Below are 8,133 nucleotides of genomic sequence, written 5' to 3'. Positions count from 1 at the left end.
GTCTGCCCTGCTGGCAGGAGGCATCGCTCGCTGTCAGGACACCTGCCTTCCGGATCAGCCTCAGTTGGGGTGTCTGCCCCTCATGCTTCCCTCAGGTCTCAGTAGGGCACCGAAGGCAGCACTGATGGAGCGCTTCTGGAGTTTGAAGCCTCGTCTGCGTTTCCTCATCTTTCAAGACTGATCTGCCTCTGGCAGAGCCTAGAAACACAGCTGAGCGGTGGCTCAGTGGTTAAGAGCACTTACTGCTCTTCCAGAAGTCCTAGATTTGGCTTGCAGCCCCTGTGGGGCTCTCACAACCACCTATAACCACAACTCCAAGGGATACAGTGCCCTCTTGTGGCCAACACAGGCACCTGCAGTCATATGCACACTCCTCTCATGCACATAAATAAAAAGTAAACATAAAATCTAAAAAACAAAAGCAAGTTAACTTCGTGAGTAATTTTAAAAATACAGTTGAGGAGGAGAGGTGTCTTTTGTACGCACAGAGCTCCGGGAACTCGGGCCTCAGCCATTGGAGACTGTCAAATCTCAAGAGCAGCTGTCTTTCTGTTAGACTCTGGCCAAGCCTGAGGGGAAACACAACACACCTAGTCCCGAGTACAGAGCACGGCGGATCCCATTAGCAGAAGGCTCATTGAGTCCTGGGTATCTGGAAGAGTGGTGGGAATCAGGAGAGGACCAGACAGCACCATGGAAAAGACAGGGCTCTGATAACGACTCCATGGTCTGAAACCTGTGGACTGCACTGCGCTCAGCTCTGGACAGGGGGATTAGTGTAAGCGGAGACACCTACAGTGTGTCGGACGGAAAGCCAAGGGGCTCATGGCTCCCGTGCACAGGACTGGAAGCTGAGAGGCTCATGGTTCCCAGGGAGTGTTGCCTGATACATTTGTAAATCTCCAAGAATGTGGGAATGTCCAGACACCACTGCCAAAGGTAAGAGCAACTCTACATGGATGGTGGATATCTTTCCTGGTTGAGTTTTTGAAACATGTTTTATTTATTTATTTTTTAAGGTTTTACTTTTTAGTTTTGGGAATGTCTGTGCAAACAGGTACATGCAGGTGCTGCTGATGGCCACAAGAGGGCACCAGTGAGCCAAGGTGTGAACGTTGTCTGTTCCTGCCAAGGCTGCACTGGGGTGCCAGCATGCAGCACAGGCTAGAAGCACCCTAGATTCGTTAGGTCTTCGATTTTGAATTTATTTGGGGGAATTTTTCATTCTGAAACCTTTTATTGCTGAAAATGTTCATGACGCCCACGTTCCACCGTTTGAAAACCTTGGAGCTCAGAATCTTCGCAGCTGGCGAAGGCATGGCGCACTCTTCCCACGAGACGAGGTGGCGCTGTTGGATCGTACAACGCGTGAGAGACCGCACCACCTCCATCCCTGCTAGAGCATTGAACTTCTCCTTTCTCTATATTCTCTTTCAATGAGTCCACACGCGCGCGCGTGCGCGCGAGCTCACACACACACACACACTTTATTTATTAGCAAATGTGGCTTCCTGGGACAGCTCTAAAATAATTTTGCTATGGAAAAGCTTTGTATTTGCCCACAGTTAGAAAACACTGTACTGTATAGGTTCAGCAATAGTTAATATACTCCAGTCTTGAAATAAATTTTCACATTGTTTTATCTTATCACTCATAAGGAGCTATAGCATTGCCTGAGTGTGGTGGCGCCTGCCTTTACTCCTAGAACCAGGGAGGCAGAGGCAGACTGTGACTTGAAGCCAGCCTGGTCTACAGAGTGAGTTCAAGGACAGCCAGGGCTATGTGGAGATTCTTGTCTTTAAAAAAAAGGGGGGGGGGAGTGCATAGGATGGATCAGTATTGTCCTGTGCTTAGCAAAACCACACTATCTTAGGAAAGTTCTGAAACACACCGAATTTTGGTTGGTATTTGTTCTGGGGATCCCTCAGGCTCTAACGAGGGGAGGGGATACCTCTTTTTCGGCTGTCCATTTTCCTGATTAACATGTGATGGTAATGTCTGAACTCTCTCCAGATAATGACCATCCTCTCCACCCTGTGTCCTCTGGGCTTGGGACAGAGCCTGGAGCCTTGTTCGCACACCATGCAGTAATCTTCCTGTGGTCTACACACTAAGTGATCTCCCTGTGGGTGCACACCATGCATCTCTCTCTCTGAGTAATGATGACAAGAACTTCCCCATGGAAGGTGAGATAGAGGAGCTGAAAACAGCCGGGATTGCAGGTTTTTACAAGAGATAGCGATGGGCACCCCATGTATGAGATATGGACTCCAGTACAGCAGAGGTGTATACTCACTTTATATAAACAATTAATAAAATGCATTGTGTCCTTGGTAAGCATACCATGTGGCTAGTGCGCCACCCACACCTCTCGTCGGGATCAACCTCCTTCCTGCACTGCCTTGACTATTGGCAGGCACAGATTCTGTCTGGAATGTCTCTCATCTGAAGGGTCTGCCCTGCTGGCAGGAGGCATCGCTTGCTGTCAGGACACCTGCCTTCCGGATCAGCCTCAGTTGGGGTGTCTGCCCCTCATGCTTCCCTCAGATGTCAGTAGGGCACCGAAGGCAGCGCTTCTGAAGTTTGGAGCCTCGTCAGCGTTTCCTCATCTTTAAAGACTGATCTGCCTCTGGCAGAGCCTAGAAACACACTCAAGAGGTGGCTCAGTAGTTAAGAGCCCTTACTGCTCTTCCAGACGACCTAGATTTGGCTTTCAGCTCCTGTCTGGCCCCTCACAACCACCTATAGCCACAGCTGCAAGGGGTACACCGCCCTCTTGTGGCCGACACAGGCACCTGCAGTCCTGTGTACATACCTCTCATGCACATAAATAAAAAGTTAATATAAAATCCAAAAACAAAAGCAAGTTAACTTCCTGAGTAGTTTTAAAAATACAGTTGAGGGGCTGGAGAGATGGCTCAGTGGTTGAGAGCGTTGCCTGCTCTTCCAGGGGTCCTGGGTTCAATTCCCGGCAACCACATGGTAGCTCACGGCCATCTGTGGTGAGGTCTGGTGCCCTCTTCTGACCTGCGGGCATACACACTGACAGAGTGTTGTGTATATAATAAATGAATAAATAAATAAATATTAAAAAATACAGTTGAGGAGGAGAGAAGTCGTCTGTGTGCACAGAGCTCCGGGAACTCGGGCCTCAGCCATTAGAGACTCTCAAATCTCAAGAGCAGCTGTCTTTCTTTTGGACTCTGGCCAAGCCTGAGGGGACACAACACACCTAGTCCCCGAGTACAGAGCACGGAAGAATTCATTAGCAGAAGGCTCATCGAGTCCTGGGTATCTGGAAGAGTGGTATGAATCAGGAGAGGACCAGACAGCACCATGGAAAAGACAGGGCTCTGAAAACGATGCCATGGTTTGAAACCTGTGGACGGCACCGTGCTTAGCTCTGGACAGGAGGATTTGTGTAAGTGGAGACACTTACAGTGCACCGGACATGAAGCCTAGAGGCTCATGGCTCCCATGCACCGTACAGGAAGCTGATGGGCTCATGGCTTCCAGGAGGTGTTGCCTAATACATGTGTAAATCTCCAAGAATGTGGGAATGTCCAGACACCATTGCCAAAGGGAAGAGCCAGTCCTCATGGGTGGTGGAGATCTTTCCGGTTGAGTTTTTGAAACATGTTTTATTTATTTTGTAAGGTTTTACATTTTGAATTTGTGACTGTCTGTGCACAGAGGTGAATGCAGGTGCTGCTATTGGCCACAAGAGGGCACCAGATCCCCGGGAGCCTGAGTTTGCTGGCTGATTGTGAGTTGTCCATGTGGGTGCTGAGAATTGATTGAATTTGGCTCCTCTGCAAGAGCAGCAAGTGCCTTTACCACTGAGCCATCTCTCCAGCCTTGATGGTTTTAAGTTTAGTGCACTTCTTTCTTGCCTTAATGTATATCAATTCCTAAAACGAGTCCTACAGTCTCACGCAGAAGCTGCAACATTCATGCACCAGACCATGGCTACTGCCAGTCGGGTTCAAAGCCCCTGCGTTTTTTCTTTAAGTATTTATTATTTTTATGTGCACGAGTGTTTTGCCTGCATGTGTGTGTCTGCACACCACATGTTTACCCAGTGATCACGGAACCCAGAAGAGGATGTCAGATCCTCTGGAAGTGGAGTTACAGATGGTTGTGAACCTGAGTGTGGATGCTGGGACCCGAACCTGGGTCCTTCCCAAAAGCAGAGTGTTGCCCTTATCTCCTGAGCATTCTCTCCAGCCTCAGAGTTCTGTTTTATCCCTTAACAGTGTGTATCTACCAAGCAGTGTTTAGCTTCCTGGCATAGAGATTGCTCTGTGTAGCAAACAAGAAGGGATTATGCAGAGGAACTTAGGAGGCCAAGTGAGCAGGTGCAGAGCCTGGGGCAGTGTCTACAGAGCAATGCAGGTCCCCGTGTTCACCTGTTCTGATGTTGGGATCACGGGTCTATGAACCTGTCACTGGGTTTCCAGGCACTTTTCCCAGCGAGTAGCTCTAATCTCCAATCAAAGTCTTACATTCTTCTTGTTTATTTATTTTTATTCAGAAACTGTTTTTAGTCAGGCTTAGTGTTGCATGCCCTTTAATCCCACTGTAGCACGGATTCTAATTGGTCTCTATAATAAAAACCTGGAGTTGACGATCAGGCGGTAGAGTGGAAAGATCAGGGAAGCAGAGCGTTGGCCACTAGTTCTTACCTCTGCTTCAGACCAAAGAACGATCCTGTTCCTAGGAATTCTCAGACTGAACCCTGAGCTCCTGTCTGCTCCCACCTCATGTTCCCTCTCCTCTTTAGATCTCTTTCTGTCTAGGTAAACAATCTCCAGGTGATGGTGTTCATTTCTGGTGTTTGTTTTAGGTACATGGGCCACACATGGCCATCCAAGTACCCTGGAGTGTCTGGAGATCGCACACCCGTGAACTTCTCTTAATTCTTCACATGGGAAGGTTGGAAAGTAGCCTCAGACGCACATGGTGTCCAGTGTCTTATAATTAAAGAGAAGCAAACCTTCTGCAATTAAAATGGGAACCCTTGAGCATTTCCAAGGCTGCTGGTCCCGCAGTGCCCTGGGTTTTCCTCCCAACACTAAATGGCTCAGATAATTTTTTCCCTTCCACATTAAGCACTTCAAGTACTTCATACTGCAAAGACCCATTTTCCTCTGTGTCTGTCTCAGATTGAAGAAGCTATCCGGAGATATTTACTGCAATTGGGAAGGTGTTTCCGCACGTTCTTAGCCAGAGTCGTCACCTGGCTGTTAGCCACGCCACCAATCCCAGTGACGAATGTTTTCATACTTGGCTTTGGAGATCACACCTTCCTGATTTTCCCGAAGCGGGTTTAATCCTCCCCAGCAGGGCTGCGGAGCAGGGTGCACGAGGGTCTCACACACCGCTGCTGGGACTCAGCCCTTGATTATTTTATCCAGCATAGCGGTGGTTAGTGCTAACTGTCCACTCCGCAGGTCTAAACTCACCTAGAGATAACCTCCCCCGACACAACCGTGAGGGGCTGCCTGAGAAGGTAAGAACCCGAGAATGTAAGGATTATCCTTTCATTTTTATGTGTATGGATACTTTGGATACTTTGTGTCGGTGGGGGCCAGCTGGGGACGCCGGGTGTCCTGGAACTGGAGTCACATACGGTTGTGAGCTTCCTGGGAATAAAACCTGGGTCCTGTGGAAGAACAACAGCCTGCTGAGCTGACTCTCTAGCCTTTCACCAAGTTTTCTTAATTCTGTGATTCCAAACCTTGCTTTCCATCGTTATCAGCGGCGCTCATCACGAGGCGCCCGTGCCTCTCCACCTGTTGCCTCTCAGCTCTGAATCTGTCTTCCCACAGCCGCGAACTTTGCAGCCAGCGCAATTTAAAGTTTGGCCAGCAGAGGGCGCAGGAAGTACGCGGCCCGAGGAAAACGGTGGCTGCCGGGGTTTGCAGGTTTCCTGGTGGCTGCAGTTGGGGGTCAGCGAAGCAACATTCAAGGGTCTCGGTCCCAGCTGCGTGCTAACGGCACGACTTCCCTCCACGCACTGGCCTCGGCCACCGGTCCCCTCCAGACTGTACCCCAGGATAGAAGGGATGTCGTCTGTCAGTCAGGGTCTCATGCCGCTTGCCCTTGGGTCTGGTGCAGAATTGAGAGGCAGCGCCTTCCCCATTTGCCTTTCCGTGGGTGCTCTCACTCAGCCCGGGAAGGCTTCTGGGTTGTCCTTACTTGGCTGTAGCTGCTCCCCCATTGCTTACTAAGCCACAATCTCTGTCAAATACTCAGGTTATAGTTTGACTCCTGTCTTCTGACTGTACCTTGAATCCTTGGTGGACATCTTTTTGTTTGATTGGTTTTTGGATTGGGTTTTCTTTTTTCATGTTTATTTTCATTTTATGTGTGTGAATGCTATGTCTGCTTGTATGTATGAAAATCACGTGTGTGCCTGGTGTCCACGGACGGCAGAAGAGGTCGTCGGATCCCCTGGAACTGGAGTTAGTGACAGTGTGAGCCATCTTGTGGGTGCTAGGAGCCAAACGTTTGTCTGTCCTCTGGAAGAGCAGCCAGTGCTCTTAACCTCTGAGCCATCTCTCAAGTCTCAGATTATTTTAGAAATCGTGTGTGTGTGTGTGTGTGTGTGTGTGTGTGTGTGTTGTCCAAGGACACTGTTTGAACCATCAGCTCCCTGTTTATACCTCGTGGGCCCCAGAGATAGAACCCAGGTCACCAGGCATGGGGGGAAGCAAGCATCTTTACCAGGTGAAACATCTCCCCAGCTCCAGATTTGGGGGTTCTTGAGACATTCTCAGGTAGCCCAGCAAGCCTCCATCTCACCATGGAGTGGAAGATGATCTCAAACTCCTGACCATCCTGCCTCTGCCTCCTAGGTGCTGGGGCTACAGGCACGTGCTCCCCTGGCTGCTCTGCAGCCGGCATTTTGAGCCGAGGTCTGGGTGTTGTCCGGGCATTGCATTGGGTGGAACTGTTTCTGTAGAAGAAATCGTTAGTATTCAGTCTCCGCTGAGGTGTAGGAGAAAATCCTTCATAACTAAATATTTTATTTATTTATTTTTGAGACAAGATCTCACTTTGCAGCACAAGCTGGCCTGGAACTTCCAGGGATCCTCCTGCTTCAGCCTTGCAAATTCTAAGAATATTAGCACACATCATTAAATGTAAAAATATGCTAACCACATATTAAGATCTAAAAAGAGCAAAAAGGACGACGGGGTGCCAGAGGGGAGAAAGACTGTGGAAACCAAAGAAAGGATGGGTTACTTGAAGGAAGGTCCCTGTGGGGCAGGAACTCAGACTGAAAGATCCGGCTTGGGGGCTGGTGTAGCTGAGAGCGTGGGATGAAGCTGTCACAGGAAAGCTGTGCCCCTGCAGTTAGCACCACCTGCTGCCCCTGGAGTCAGCGGAGGCTGCTCAGCTTCAGGCCTTTGCCTGTGCTAAGGAGACTAATAAAATGGGAAGAAACCTAAGCCCCGGTCTGCTCTCCTCCTCAGCCAACCAACTAGAGGAGAGTGTTTGAAGCAAACAGTAGTCCAGTCCCCATTGGGAGACCCCACGGAAGGCTCTGTGCGTCTGCGCACGTCACTGGCCTGGCCACCCTCACGGAGGGCATTCCTGCGTTAGTTTTCCGGGCCAGGTCCCGCTGCCGTGTTCTCAGGACCGCCTGGGGAGAGCTGAGAAGGCTGGGGTGGCAGGCTTCGGAGAGCAAACCAACCACCAGGGTGGAATGCAGGGGTCCCAGAGCCACGCGGGGTCAGGCAGGGGCTGGGCTTCCTATGGCCTGTCAACTAGGTCCAGGCAGTCAAGACACCTCTGCTGGGAGGCGCTTGGTGTCCCCATCCCCACGGAGACCTGGCTGTGGAAGTCTCCGCTTGTAGGATTTCCCACAATCTTATCCGCTAAGGCCGCTGCCCGCTCATGCTCTGTCCTGTTTCAACCGCTAAGTTTCCTCCCCATTTAGTCAAAGGAGACCGTCAGACCACCTGGAGAGAAGCCAGGGTGTCCATTTAGTACTTGTAGAGTCTTCATTTTTGCCCCGTCCCTTCTACCTTACTGGCTTTTCTTTCTTTTCCTTCTCTTTTCTTTTTTAAACAGGATTACGCGATGTAGCTCTGGCTAGCCTCAAACTCAAGGCAATCCTCCTGC

General features: G+C 50.0%; 1 pseudogene; it reads right to left on the bottom strand.

The window, feature by feature from the left end:
• Positions 1-1,184: 1,184 nt before the first annotated feature.
• Positions 1,185-5,284, bottom strand: LOC113455689 (annotated as a pseudogene).
• Positions 5,285-8,133: the final 2,849 nt, after the last annotated feature.

This window comes from Microtus ochrogaster, unplaced genomic scaffold, assembly GCF_000317375.1.
Source record: "Microtus ochrogaster isolate Prairie Vole_2 unplaced genomic scaffold, MicOch1.0 UNK87, whole genome shotgun sequence".
Lineage (NCBI taxonomy): Eukaryota > Metazoa > Chordata > Mammalia > Rodentia > Cricetidae > Microtus > Microtus ochrogaster.
The sequence above is the reverse complement of the archived record's forward strand: the minus strand, read 5'-3'. Positions and strand labels throughout refer to the sequence as shown.